This window comes from Ammospiza nelsoni, chromosome 3 (assembly GCF_027579445.1).
Source record: "Ammospiza nelsoni isolate bAmmNel1 chromosome 3, bAmmNel1.pri, whole genome shotgun sequence".
In the NCBI taxonomy this organism is placed as follows: Eukaryota; Metazoa; Chordata; class Aves; order Passeriformes; family Passerellidae; genus Ammospiza; species Ammospiza nelsoni.
In genome coordinates, this window is record NC_080635.1 from 102,658,664 (window position 1) to 102,674,820 (window position 16,157).

Here is a 16,157-nt window from a genome sequence, read left to right on the forward strand (position 1 = left end):
AGCACAGTATGACAACTGAATGTTTTATCATGGACTGCTTTAAAGGACCTGGGCTTCAGCAGCTGTTTACCCTCGTTCATTTTCTAGTATCAGTGTCTTTTTCATTCCAAAAGCATGGTAGCCTGCTCTTAATTTAAATTATTATTTTATGTTATTGTTTTATGTAGGAATTAAGGTTTTCCGGAAGGATAATAGATAGCACATGGAATCTTACAGACAACTGGAGAAACTTCACAAACTGAACTGTGAACAGCCCAAGGGCCGTATCTGCAGCAGATCACTCCTAATTCACAAAAGGTTCTTCTAAGAGAAAGCCAGCATGTGTGGTTTGGGAAACAAGGATAACAAGAAGCAGACCCATCTCATGTTGCCATGGGAATATTTTATGCTGTCTGTCTGGATGGTGTAGAAGTATTCATGAGTTGTCTGTATAAATCACATAATTAAAATAAAGATATAAAGGACTAATTGCGTGTTCTCCGCAGAAAATCGTTCACTATCTATTACTATTACAGATAATTTCAAAATATCTGATATAAATTACCCTTGGTTTATGGCAAAAAGAGCTCAACAGATTTCTTTTACATTTTAAAATAATCCATGAGTCAAAACAAAAAAGTGCCCAAGAAGGTAAATTACCTCCCCTGTACTCTGCCAAGGTCACTTTTCTTTGGTTTCCCATTCTTCCTTGTTGAAGGAAGCAGCCAACAAAGGAAATAGCATGGATTTATGGAGAAAAATGTCATTCTTTATGGGCCTGAGAGCCTTCAACAATGAGGTGATTGGCCTGCTGGTTAGCCAGGGACACCAGTGAATGCTGGCTATATTGGCTTTTGTAAATTTTTCAGCATTGTCCTGTCATCATATACAAGCCGACTACATATACACCAGATAAGCAGACAGTGACATGGATTTAAAACTGGGTAAACTCCTGGGTTTAAAGGGTTGTGATAAGTGGCATTAAGTCTGGATTCAGGAAAATCATTAGTAGTGTGCCTCAGGGGGGGATATGAGGGCAGAAAATACTTATTAAACTGGTGAAAATAAGTTTGGGCGAATACAGTGAAATTATTAATAAAGTTTCATCCATGAAACCATAGATCCAGTAGGGCAATTCAAACACTGTCTGTGCATGAAATTTGATGAAAGACACAAAAAAAATTATTATTTAGTACTATTACCCTCAGAATTGATTCTGAGCAATTGTAAATAAAGATGGAGTTCAATCTTTTAGGTCCCATATGATTTGGGCAAAGCATGATCTGAAAAGATAAAGCTTGAAATATATTTTTCAGGACTTGCATCCTGCACTACAGTATTTTGGCATTTCTCCCTCTTCCTAAGCTACTCATCCTTAAAGGTCAATCAAGGTTATGGTTTAAATGTTATTAGAATGGGTAAAAAAGAAATACTGTGGGACTTATTGATAGAAGGATTATAGGAGACTAAATTAAGTCGACAAAAATGAAAATATAATTTAGTCCATATTCCTTGTTTATGTAATTGGCACATTTTAGCATTCTTTGAGGGATATATAACAGTATGTTATGAGTTAAAAAGTGAAGCCAAGAATAATGTTAATTATATTAAAGGAAGAGAAAAAAATGTGGTTATAGGAAAAACAGGCCACTAAATCTAGGTAACCTCACTCAAGAGGAAAGAATGCATATAGGTAGAGCCCATTGAAAAAAAAAAAACATAATCACAGCTAGTATTCAGATACAAATCACATGGTAGAAAGTTCCAATTAGCTGTCTACAGCCCATAGTGAATGTCTGCAGCACACTTGGCTGATTTGGTGCAGATATAGGCTGTGGAAGATGATGTCTGGTGGAGAGAAGCTTTGACATGTCCCCTCACATGAACTGTTCTCTCAGACAGCTTAGCATTGTTTTTCCTTAGAAATTACATATTTTACTTTGACCTCTTCAATATGATTTGAGGTAACCCTGTGATAACATCCTGTGCCTTATGTTTTATAATTTCCAGATCTTCCTCTGAGATCTGCAATTACTCTTTCTGCTGTGTGTATAAGATATATTTACATGCTGCGGAAGGGGAACGATGGAGGGTTACTACAGTTGCATGTAGCATCATCTATCCTTTGATTTCTGGAGGTGAAACATCACATATCCACTCATGGTAACTCGTTACTTAGATATTATGTCTCTGTCCCCCGGATAAACCTCTAATAAATTAATACATACACCTCTTAATAAATTAATACTAATTAAATTAATACCTCTTAATAAATTGATACATACTTAATCTCTCTGCTCTGTAGAAAAAGGTTTCTTGCCTCTTCCATGACTTTCACATTAGAATAATTGCTTTTTGGAGGGATGGGGGGGATGGATGTGCTGGTGTAGAAGAGTAAGAAGGACCTCTTTTCTTCATTACAGAATCTTCTGGAACTATTAAGATTAATAATGCCTTACCTGGCTGAGTTTGAAGATCTAGAAGTTTTCCCCATTCTCAAATTCTTTTTTTTTTGTATCTGTCTCTACCTCTCAATGCACAATAAGATTATTCATTTTAAATAAAAATACAGGACACAATATGAACTTGCTAAAAAAATTACAAGAATTTTGTATCTGGGTGTTAGAGACAATGTAAATTTCACTCTAACCTTGTACTGCTAAAGATAGTGGGATGATCCCCTCAGTAACAATATCAGACATGAGAATCTTCAGTGAGGCAGGAATGTATTGTTGTAAACTGATGTCAACAAGGGGAAAATCTGAGAGAGTGAGAAATTTGCGATTACAGTCAGTTACTTGGTTTCTCTGATTTTTCCCAGAAATTAAGCTGTAAAGTCAATTCACAGTCAAACCACAGAATCTCACATCAGCAGATTAACAGTTCTAAGTGTTGGTAAAGCAGATATTTTCTGAAGTTGCCTTGAAATACTCTCTGATTGCTTAGATGTCCTTGGCAAATTAGTGCCTGCCAGAAATAAATGCCTGCTAGGTTGTGGTTTTTTGTTTGCTTCACATTGTTATAATTACTGTTGCTATTTTTATTAATAGAAATACTCATAGAAAGAGTGGAAACAGAGAAAAGGGGGCAAGAATAGATGCCTGATTAGTTAGTTTTGAAGGGATTTCCAGGGAAAGCAAGCTGCTGATCAAACAGCATTTTGCCCCTGTTGGTCACAACAAAAATATCTGTGTCCAAAGTTTAAAGACTAAAAGATACATGTTGAAATGAATAACATTTTCAAAGAAAACAACCAAAACTCATCTAGGGTCTTCAAATGTTATGGTTTTAACCTGGTGATGCTTATGTCCAGCTAGGAGTGAGATAAAAAACTGAGAGAAAAACTCATATGAGTAATCATTAATATCAGTTTAAAAAGGAAAAAAGAAGCAGTCAAAAAGAAAATGGAGAGTCAAATTGTATTCTGACAGTGATTCATTCAGCATAATTTATCTTTTTAGAAGTCCAGAAAGCCCTTGTTAGTGTTCTCCATTCTTTTCATACTGTCAGTAAAAGCAGCAAAGAAGAATGTTATATCCCAACTATTAGGAGATGAAATTTCAGAAAATTGTGATGCACATACTCTGAATGTTTTTTCACCTTCTGCAGCTCTATAGAAGACTCATATCACATTTCAAAATTTATGTTGTGATCAGAGAAACAGATAAATTTCTTTAATATTTTTTAAAGTTAGGATGAACACAATCACTGCACTCAGGAAACAGAGCAAGAAAGCTCTTGGCAGGCTTAGCCAAGACCTGCATGCAGAGATGGGGATGAGCAAAACTGTTACACCTATTCATCCATCATAGACAAATGCAAAATTTAGGACCAAAATCTGTAAGCCCAAATATTTAGGGATACTATAATGTCTTAATACTCTCTCTAAAGTGGTCATCATTACACAAAATTGTGAAATGCCTCTCTTCTTTACCCTGCTTCTGAGGCGAGAATCTATTAGACAAAAGCCAGAAGGTGCTGGAACAATTATTTTAAAATGTGATCCTTATAACTATTATCTACCTTCAATTAAAAGAGTTAGTACTGTTGTGTTAACTATAATTTACTACCCATTACTAATAAAAAAGAAAACTTTACAAGAGAAAAACTTAATACTTGGATTTGTAAATCAGTAACACTCTATGCAATCTATTAGCATACTCAGAAATTTTAAGTTACCTTAAGATTTGCTACAATTTAATTGAAAAATACACCTTTTAAGATGGATAATATTTAAGATAGTGAAGGCATTCAGTTTTGATTGAAGAATGGAATTATAAATCCTTCCAGGAAAAACGAAAACGTCTAAGAACATTTTTAGTCACAGAGCGGCAGACCCAACAGCATTACCTATAGTCTTCTAATAATGCTTCAGAGAAACGAGATGTCTCCAGTTTTGGAAAGCATTGATTGTGTGTGGTGTTGTGCAAGTTCAGATGTTATGCAACTTCAGCAAAGTACATTCGCAAAAAAAAAATAAGACAGCAAAGAGAAAAATTAGTTAGCCTTGCTCAAATACACAGATATAACATGGGACAGATAAAGAAAACTGCTTCTCATGGTGCAGACATTTAAATATAGCAGATTTTTGTACAAATTAATTTCATTGTGTCCATATTTATAATGTGTTTTTCAATTTTTTAGGCCTAGTGAGCTCATATAGCAAACATATACATCTAGTTGTCTTTTCTTTGAAATTATTCTTAAGTTACTTGAGAAAATTAATTATTTATTGATTCATTGATCCTTTTCTAGCAGTGGTAGTTGTTCCATAACTAATTCAGCTTCAGTCATTTTGCCACAACTCCTGATGAAGTTTGGAAATCACAAAAAAGGGTTTTGAAGCGTAATCTTACAAATAACTGCCTTGAAATAGCTGTTAAGGGAAGGATAATCTCAGATTCAGTTTAGTATCTTAGTGTAGGATGTATGTTCAATGTCTGTCTACTCTTTTTCTCTGAGTCTCATTGCTCTTATAATGATGTAGTGTTATATTTTTGTGTTATAACAAGTTTTATATGCATATATCTATATTGCAATTTTTCAATACTACAGTATAATATTAGTGAATGATTAAAAATATTTGAAGTATAGAAATTTCACTATCTGTATATTCTAGTGTTTCTACATTAAAAAAAGGGATTCACATGTAATAATTTTAATAAATTGAGACATTCTGAACTACAAATGTTAGAGCCAGAGGAATTTGGAACTTTTTTCTAACACTTTAACCAATAAGTCTGACTTATTATTAGCCAAGTTTTGAAGAATATGAAGCCTGTTTCACATGGGATAATTTATCAGTATTAGGACACTTCAGTTTAGTGAAAAATTCTTATACTATTAAGAGTCATGTCTGGGATTATATTCCTTTACCAATCAGTAATTGGGTTTAAGAGTTGAAACCATATGCAGCTGCACGGTGTCACCTAATTTCCTAAATAACATAATGACGCAGTCTGTTAGTGACACTGGCACTGCAGTAGCAACCTCCAGTCTTTTTTTTCACAGCAGCTATATAAAAATTGTTGTCCTTTAGTGTAATAATTCCATTACATGTACCTTGGTTGGTAGGTAGTTTAGTGGATGGGGAAGGATACTATCCATCTTGAGATTTGTGCCTCTAAGAGAAGTCAGACACTAATATCTGTATTAAAAGAACCTCAAAAGTCCCTGTAAATTTGAATGTGGGGAATCAGCAACCTTCTCCTACTTGATCTTTATTCCTTGTCCTCTCCTCTCCCAGAAAAAGGTCTAGGATGGAGAATGATATCATCAGTTAAAGTTATCTCCTCAACAGAGCATGGGGGAGGAAAGGAAGTTAATCCCTATGCTCCTTCTTAGTGGATTATTACAGACAGTTTGGACAGAAAACCAGAGATGATATAGACTGGATAAAAGCTTGGACAACATCTTTGAAGTCTGTTCAGAAGCAGACACGAAAGTGTTCAGAGAAAAGTGCTTTGAAACTGAGGGTATGAGAGACAACATCTCAAATATTGTTAGTCTTTCAACATGAAGTAAATCCCCTTACAAAACCATACAAGTTTGCCTGTATGAACCACAACTTACACAACATATTTTTCTACTGATGTGAAAGTTTAGCAAAGCAGGTTCACATCCAGACTTGAGTTTAACTGTGTGAATATCTATCCTGATCTTGGTAAACTGCAGAGCTGTTAACTAGTTGCCAAATTAACTCCTTCACTGACACTGAATATTAAGTTTCTTCTCCAGTTCTGGCCTTACCACTCTTCATAATTTTACTTCAAAACATGAGATACCCACTGATTTGTGTAACACTGTATCGGCCAACTTACATCTTAAAGTCAGCTTTTATTTTAAGCCTTTGTAATTCATGGGCACGGGAAAGGGTAAAAAACTAAAATGCATTTCATTTGAAGGAAAGTCAGAAGCTAAACACTAAAATACCTCTATTTATTACAAAGTGTGAGTTCAAGACTATTTCAATATAGCAAAGATCCTTAGCTATCACTTATTATAACAGGTTACACCAAAAGTCCTGGGCTTTAATACTGTTTATATTCTATTTTGTTCTTGACACAGACAGTTCCAGTTCACTCCATCAGTTATTTATATCCACCAACTTTAATCTGCTGTGGGGATTAATGAACAACACCTGACACAATGACTTCCCAGAATGCCTGGAGCTTTAAACACTTTTATTTTAAAATAAATTACACCATTAAGAAGAATAAAATAAAAGGGATCTGTTGCTGTATTCTGCATCCCGAGTCTATGGAGATCTGACAGAGAGATCTCACATGTAAGAGTGACTACAGAAAAATAAACCTTGATTGTTGTCAGATAGTTGCTGTCCTAGAGAAAAAGGTCACCTAGATTGAAAATCTAATATACCTCTACCTGATAAGCAAATTTTGCTTCAAAGTGGCATTATATGTCCTTTATTTGCAAGTAAATATTTTATTCTTCCAGCATCGGAAATATATTTCCAGTATACAGATTTCCTGAGTGAAACAACAGAATGGGGATATTTTTTTAATATGTTGTCACTCTGAGCACTGAAGCAGAGAATGATGGGTTAAAGTAATAAACGTACTAGACCTGAATAATGTATCTGATTCCACATTCTAAACAAATGTATATACTTCCATGCTTCACAAATCAATTCCATCCATTTCTTTTCCAACTATGAAATCTATTCCTAATTTCAAATGGTGTTTTCTGAGTTCTGTATTTCATTACATTTCCATATCAATTATTCTTTCTCCATGTCCATCTTGTGCATTACTTACCCTTTATAATTTTCTTAGATTTTTTGCTAGTTGAATTGCTATTCACACAATAATCTCACAGACCTCTTAGTTTTAGATTGTTTAGGGAGAAATAATTGAGAATAATCAATATTGGAGTTTTGAATGTCATTGGTTACTTTTGATTGAATTCCATGAAGCACATAAGGTATTTTGTTCCAGAAGTGAATCAGCTCAACTTTTCTGTTTTGGTTCAAATAATTGTGTTTACAAATGTCTATGAATATATTTCATTTAAATGAACTCTCTGAGGGAACAATCTGCTAGTAAACCCTTGTATGATAATACTCAGTGAAGGGAATGCAGAAAGCTATGACTGAAGAAGAAGAGAATTTTATTTACAATTTAGAACATGCATGCATGGCTGTATTTTTATTATTTGCTCTGTTCCAGTTTCACCTAATGAAAAGAGATAAGCCTTTACATTAGAATTTTTGCTGTAATTGTAGGAACTACAAGTATGGAAGTTTGTCAAGAATACAAGTTTCCCATTGGCACTTGTCAAATCAGATTTCAAATATTATAATAATAAATATTATTACGCAATAATATATGCAATAATCACCAATTCAAAGCTCCATTCCAATCTGTGCAAATAGATTCTGAAATATGCAATATCATATCCCAAGGCAATTCTATATTTAGCATAATAAATGTTATAAGAATCCAAGGTCATTAAGAACAGCCATTTAAATAACATTAATCCTTGATTTAAAAGTCATCATAGATATTTGGAATCTAACTTGTCCTGGTATATTAAATTCTGAGCTGAGTTGTTGGAAAAAAGTACAGTGAGCGTACATGGGAGCAGCAAGAATATCTGGAAATTTTTCTCCTCTTCATTGGCTCAAGGAAGCTGCTGGAAAACTTACAGATGCACAAATGTGAAAAACCATAGACTGTATAAAATTAAGTTAGCTGGCATTTGTTGCTAGCTGAATTGCTGCTAGCATAGTCCAGGGTAAGGACATAAAAAGAGCCTTTGCATAATATCCACAGATGTTTTATTCAGCCGCGTGGTGAGATTTTTTTTTTTCTTTTTTTTGTGGGTTCATTTCCCAGTGATTAATAATGTGAGACTGAGACATACAGGATCTTACAGCTTTATCTGAAGGGAATAGTTTTGTTTAAGCAAACCTGGATTCCTTCTCCATAGAATTTTACTTGTCATAACAAAACAAGAATCCAAATCTTTGTGATCCAGGTGGCAGCTATGGGCACCAATCTGATCACCTTTCACCTTTGGAGACCCGTGAGGCAGGAAGGGGGAGCCCCCAGGAGCCTTCCCTGCCAGGAACACCCTGGTTTTATCAGGAGCAAGGAGGCCACCAGGCACCACTGGCCACAAAGCAGACCAAGATCCCTTCTCAAGTCGGGTGTTTGGCTAAAAGAACCCACGTGGAAGTCAGTGGAGCAGCAGAAGCTCTGCACAGCACTGGGGTCTCTGGCAGCCCCCCAGGAGGGCACTGATGGGTGAGGATCTAGTGGATCCTGAACATGGTGAGGCCATGGGAAGCAGCAAGGTTTGAGAGCCTAGATGGGACTGGGAACAGAGGATTTGGGAATGCACACACAGACTTTACAAATAATGCCACGTTTTATCCAATCACCACTGGTTATTTACACCTGACCCCAGGACAGTCCCAGCCACTCCTCAGCTCTCCACAGGCTCCGGCTCTGTCTTGAGCTTTTTGCTTCCCAAAACTTGTCATCAAACAACTCTCGCTCTTTTGCTCACAGGTGGTCCTTTAATGTACTTCTCTTCTGCCTCCTCGTAATCAATGTCATCCACCGCAGCAGGGGCACAGATGATGGCCTCAGGTACAAGTACATTTAAGATGAATCTTATGCCATTAGCCAGGATCTGGTGCAGGTTCTTGGTCCATCTTCCTGTACACATCCTTCAGGTACCCAACCACCAGGTCCAGCTGATTCTCATCTTCCAAATAAGTCTCCACACAGGTCACGTACCGGCTGGAATTCAGGAATTTATTCAGCCAGTGGGATTGTTTCCCAGTTTTCAAGATCCCCAGGAGATGCTCATCGGCCCCTTTGGTTTTCACTATGAGCTCCACCAGCTTCTTGTTCTCCCTGTCCCTGGCAGTTCTGGTCCTATCAGGGAGGAGCTTCCTCAGGGGATTCTGGAGGGTGTGTCTGAGGAAGACTGTCCAGCCCCTTTCTCCCCTGTGTGTGGGAAGGGTATCTGCACTATGGTATCCCTTTTTCCTCACTAGGTAGCAAATACCAGTAGCCCACTTGTATCCAATAGTCCAGAATCAGATGGAGGCACCACTAGGTTTCCCTGGAATAGTTCTCCTTGGCTCATTCAATGAGCTCCTGCTTCTCCTTACAGTCAAAGTGCTTCAGGCTCATCAGAGACATTGAGAAAACTTTTTTCTTCTCATTTGTGGTGCCCTCTGTGAAGAGCACACCAGGCCCTCCAGTGCTTCTTCTTCACTGATTCACCACTGATGGCCAGTACAGATGCTGACACTGCTTGTACCACACCAACATCCCTTCCTCGAAGAATCTGGGTTCTCGATGGGACAGAACGCTTGGTAAATTTTCCTCCTCTTCATCTGTCAGAGGTGAGAGTAGAGGGAGGCTTTCTGAGGAAATGATCGTGGAAGACATCACAGAGGGTTCCAGCCCTTCATCTTCCTCTGAGTCAGGGGCTTTATTCCCAGCCAGGTGTGAGGGATCCTGGTTTTTCTCCTCCTTAGGCTGAGTGAAGGCACCAGTAGGCCCAGCTGAGGATCCAGGGTGGCTCCTGCATTTCCTTTTGTGCCTGAGGCCACACCTGCCCCATCAAGGTGTTCTCCACCCTCTGCCTCTCTCCTCCCATCCAGCTGCATTGCCAGGCTCTCACTCTCACTGCTGATGCTTTTCTCCAACTCATCTGAGGCAGTTTCACAGGAGGAATCCAGGAATGTTCTCCCAGGCTGAGTTCCTGTTTTTCTGGAAGGTTCCATGGTGCCAGATTTAGAGAGGAGAGAGGGAGACCCCTCCTCAGGAACTACCTGTGTTTGATCCTGGGGGGAATCATCCCTTCACTTCTTTTTTTTTCCTTGCTGACTGCTTACAGCCTCTGGCTTACGGGAGACTCCATTCCCCATCTTGGGCTGGTTTTTCCTCTGTCTAGGTGATGATTTTGGTTCTGTTTTTTTGCAGTTGTGACTGTCAGGGGCTGGTGCCACACTGGAGTCTCTGGCCCAGCACCTGGTAAGCTTTGTTCCACCTCCATGTGTTCTAGCAGGGCTTGCTCCAGTTCCAAGTGCTCTGGAAGTGTTTGTGCCACTTCCAGGTGCTTTTCCCCTCTCCCCTGGAGTCACAGAACCTCCCTGGCTGTGTGCTTTGGGATCATCCTTCAGCCCACAGTTATTCTGGAACTTTCTTTTCATCAAGGCAGCCTCAGGTTCTGACTTTTAGAGCAAGAGAGCAACAAGAAGCTGTGGGAGAGGGTGGATGGGGCAGATTTCTCCCGGGAAAATTTGGGATTTGGTCCTTCTGCAGGTGGTGTTTGACTGCTGGAGTCAGTCTGATGGAGAATATCCAGGGAATTTTAAGGGAACAGCGATATCGCAACTCCTCCACGGCCTCACTCGCACTTTCCTTGTGCTCCAGCTGGGGAGGTAATGGCTACAGGCATTGACCAAGGGCCTGATCCCAGTGACTAAATGCCAGATTGGGCATTGAAAGTAAATGAGAATTATTTTCTGTGTTCTTTTTCTCATTAAATGAATTAACAAGTAGGTTTCTGTTGCCATCAGATGATACTACAATGAGCAGAAGCCTTTGAAAAAGAATTGCGGTATAGAGGTCCTTAAAGTTTTTAGAGCAATGCAGACATGGTAATGAGAAGAGCTAATGTGCTTTTTTATCCAATATGTAACATCAGTCTTAATAATTTCTGACACTACAGTCTTTATATTATGAGAATCTTTGTAAGAAAAAGAATAACAACCAACTAAACAAAAAAACAGTTCCATGTCTTTTCTTTTAAATCTGGTTCAACTGTTCCTCATCAGAAGCAGTTGAAAGACTGCTTAAAAAGCATGTAGGCAACACTTCTAACTAAAGTCAACATTTGTTTCGGGAAAAGTTTCAATAAAGTTATGGGCCAGCTGGAGAAATCCAGTGATAAATAACAGGTAAGATCAACAGTCTGAAAATCATGATGATGAGGATAGACGGGAAAAAACAGCCTTAAGAAGGGTATGCAGAAGGAAAATGTAGCAACAGTCATCAAATATGCAAATTATTGCTGCACACAAAAGAAGGCTTTGAAAATCTGCTCTCTGTATCTCACTTGGGAATAAGACTAGCTAAAGTGATTTATATTGGACATTACAAAAATATTAAATGGCAAACATTAAATATGACGAACCTAAATATTGGAAAAAAGTAATCTCTGGAAGGGTCTGGATTACCCACTATTAGAGATTTTTATGAACAGGTTTTGTTGACCAATGGTAAAGAATAACAAGCATAGAGGTGTAGGCCAATTTACTCTAGAGAAGAATCTGTTCCTATAGCAAAACTCTTTTGGATCACCTGTGAAACAGATACTCAGTCTCTCTCTCCCTCTTGAAATCAGTGCTCATTTTGCTTTAGGGGTATAGAGAGTCTTTAAAGATCCAGCACAACTAGAACGAGGTGTGGAGGAACTTTGTTTCAGTTGAAAGCTCATTTTTATTATTATTTCATTGGCTCATGATCTATAAAGAGATAGAATTCCACTGTGTATTCTGCTGGAAATATTTTGTGGAATTCAACAGGAAACCATGCTTTGATGCAGACTTTTCAAGTAATTTCTGCTTTGATGTCTAGTCATAGGCAGTAAAGGCTGCATGTTTACATGTCTAACTTCAGAAGCCTTAAACTGTTGTGTAAGTCTACAACAATCAAGTTCCTTTCAAATTTTTTGGGCAGAAATAGTCAGTTACACAGGACAAGCCATCTTGTCTCAACCAAAATGTTTAAAATATCTAAACCAGACCAGGCCAGTTTTCTTACAGTAATGAAACATACCTCTTTGACTTTTTGTAATTCAAGGACAACCACATCATATTTGAGCCGTAAAGTTAAGATGCCTGAATTTTTCTACTGCTATCCCTCTAAGTTTCATCCTGTGTCTCTTTTAACCACCTCCCCACCTTGTCTTTGCCCAGGTTACTTTAATCTCAAAGTATAGTTTTACATGGTAAAATTAACAGAATGGCTCAAGCTGAACAAACAAAAATTATGTCTGTATGAAATAAATTCTAAGATTTCTCTCAGAGGAATGTTTTTACCATTTGCAGCTGTAACATAAATATCTTTGTAGGGTGCTCACATGATCCTCACATGGGGTGATCTTGGTAGCCCCAGCTCTTTAGGCAGGACTGTGACTCTGTGGGGTGTGCCCAGTACCAGCGAGGGGATTTGCTCCTAATGTACCTGAGAGAAGACCTCTCAGACCATTTAGCCATGCTGCCAAATCCACCACTAAACCACATCCCTGAGCACCACATCTTTATGTTTTTAAGTACTTCCAGGCATAATAACTCTACCACTTTCCTGGGTGATCTGTTCCTGATGTTTGACAGCCCTTTCAGTAAAGAATTTTTTCCTAATATCCAAATTAAACCTCCAATGGTGCAATTTGAGAGCATTTCCCCTTGTCCTGTCACTTGTTACTTGGGAGAAAAGACCAACTTCCGCCTCTCTACAACCTTTCAGGGAGTTATAGAGAACGATAAGGTCTCCCTGAGCCCCAGTTTCTCCAGGCTAAACAATCCCAATCCCAGTTCTGTCAGCTGCTCCTCAGGAGATTTGTGTTCCAGACCTTCTGCCAGCTTCATTGCCCCTCTCCTGACATGCTTCAGTGCCTCAATATCCTTCTTGTAACCATGTGACAAAAGGAAGGCCACTATCAGCCAAGTTATCCAGAGAATTAACCAGAAGAAGAGAAATTCTTTTGAATACAATAAAAGAAATAGAAATACAGAGGGATCCAGCCTGGAAAAGTGGTGTAGAAGCAGCATGAAGAGTTGCCAGGTGAGGCAGCGGCCCATGGCTGGAAAGAGGACACCTGCAGGGGTGCACAGCAGGGCGGGGAGCATTTGGCACCGCCCAGGGACAGTGAGGAGCTGCCTGGGGCGTGGGGCGTGCAGGGGATGTGGGGAGGGGGTGCTTCAGGGGGCTGGGAGATATGTAGCTGTTTATTAATTCTCTCCAAGGGTCTGGTAACATGATTTATCAGTTACATTACCAATATTGATCCCGAGTCTAAAGTTCACTGTGGATTAATTACATGTCATTAATAAATAAATAAAATATTTCGATTCCAATTCTGGACAAAGCTATGAGAACTCACTTGTTTTTTCTTGGTGTCTGCCTTCCTAGGGAAGGATGCTTAGCAACCAGCTAGGATGAGCAGTGAATTATTTGTACACTGGAAACAATAAAGGAAAACCCTATTCATCAGGAGTGGTGAGAACTTTAAAATGTTTAGAATTGTATATTGGAGTAATTAGAAGTCTCGCAAAGTAGCCTGAAAGACCTGGGAAAATCAAAGGAATTACTTCCACCTTTCTCTCATCTGTATTTGTGGTACTATTAGACTAGATTTTTTAATTAATTGATATCCCAACATTGATATCAGCACACACTACTAATAGAAATAGAACCACACTTTTGTCTTAGGCATGTATGCTGGTGAGTTTTCTTTTATATTTCTGGCATCTTTTAATTTTCAGTTTTTAAGATAATTTCTCTCAGGGGATGACTTTAATTTGATCCTGTTACTCATATTGCTCATCCAGACTTGGGAATCTGGGATGAGGGAAATGGGAGGGGAAGCACACAAGATTTTTTTTCTTTCTAAATGAAAACCAGATCTGTTCAAAGATTTGACTTGGAGTTGAAGAATAAACATACTGTACCACACTCCAAAGGAAAAAAAATACAATGCTAAATTGTTATAATGATAATTACTTGCATTTAAAAACCCAAACCCAAAAACTCCCAAACAAACAAGCAGCCTCAAAAAACCCCAATGAAATTAAAACAGGCAGAACAACTGATGTTTTTCCAAACTCTGTTTTCCACTGAAAAACAAGTAAATGGTTAAAGGCACGATTAAGATCCTTCCACATTACAGTTTCTAGCTGTGATAACATATCAGTAATTTATGCAGATTTTATCTATATGTGCCTAATCTGCACACATATATTTACACACCCAAAGGTACACACACTTTGGAAATTAAGGTAGTGTAGAAAGACTGCAAAGTTCCAAGGACGTATGTTTATCAAATTTATGAATAAATTAATTCTCAATATTTGTGGAAACAAAAATGCAAAATTTCTATGCAACCCTTTCCTTAAGTCATATTTTCCTAGCCCACCTGGAAGTGTTGGTTAAGGAGTGTTGTAGACCATGTAAACAAAATCTTTAGAAAAATCATAATGAAGTCATATTCCAGAAACTTGTTTTATTTAAATGCATTCTTTGCTCAAATTGGCATCATAATGTATCGAAATAATTAGTCTGTGCAGCATTGCAGGAAAAAAAGCAAAAAACTTAAAACACACAAAAAAGTAATTCCCTGACTCCTAGTTAAGCAAGTCCCTGACCTAGTTAAGTAGGCTGTCTAGTTTTGCCACTGTCATGTGTTCTATGCTCACGAATCAGGACCCTGAATTACAAGAGGAGCTTAAAGATCATACTTATGTTATATTTTTCTGTATATCAACTTCCATTAATAATATTAAAGCAGGCTTAAGGGGGCTTGATTTGCCTCCTAGTTTTCAAACATATAACCTTAACGTTTCTATACTAAGTATTCTCATTTAATTATTTAATCTTAAGTAACAAACTTCAGTGCTGGAACATTCTCTCAGGCTTTCCTTTCCAAAATACAACTTAAAAATAATACTAGCATGAAAACTAAAGTTCTTGGAGCAATTTTGGAACTAGACTAAAAGAGGGAATATGATTTTTTGGAAGAGTATGTGAGGCATGCATTTTCTGTTCCAGAAATACACAAACACAACTCAGAAGAAAAGGACTGTCTGACTTTTTCTCTGATCCTAGGCCTGTGGCAGCACAGCTTCCTAGGCTATCACCAGGATTTATCAATTTTAAAATATGCTAATGAAGGCACTCAATTTTTGATCATCATCAACAAAATGATCTTTATTACAATGTTTGCTACACATAAGATACCTTTGTGCCTTCATCTGTATGAAGCACATACCAAAGTGGTGGTAGATGCCCCATTGCTGGAAACACTGGAGGTCAGGTTGGGTGGGGCTCTGGGCAGCCTGAGACAGCTGAAGATAACCCCTGATCATTGCAGAGGGGTTAGGCTAGCTAATCTTTAAAGGTCCTTCTCAACCCAAACTGTTTTGTCCTTTGATGGCTCTATGAGTCTAAACAATTTTTTCTGCTGTATTAAAGGTTCTGCTATTATTGTTAGCTCTGTAAGCTCAATGCATATATTATATATATCCTCTGAAACAGCCTTTCCTAGGCTGCACTGCTATTACAACTCAGTAATAGCAATTTCAACAAATTTCAGTACTTTCATTTGTTTACTTTCAAAGCTTTTCATGATTGCCAAATGACAGATCTGTAGCACTTGTTCCAAGTTGCTCAAGAAGTCCTAGCACCCTTCCCATTTCAGCAGTTACAGTACAACTTCATGGATTTCACCTGCTGTAATATGGTGGCTATAGCTATGTGTAAAGGCAATTCCTTTTTTTTCTGAACAAATGACCATCTGGAAAAGGAGAAAGCAAGTGTTTAGAAGCATTCACACTATGCTTCAGAAAACATGTGTTCACCTTGTGCTAAGAGCAGCCACAAGGTGAAAAAATGTCCAATATACGTGGGTTA

General features: G+C 38.0%; 1 pseudogene; it reads right to left on the reverse strand.

The window, feature by feature from the left end:
• Positions 1-8,928: 8,928 nt before the first annotated feature.
• On the reverse strand, positions 8,929-15,539 carry LOC132070702 (PWWP domain-containing DNA repair factor 3A-like; annotated as a pseudogene).
• Positions 15,540-16,157: the final 618 nt, after the last annotated feature.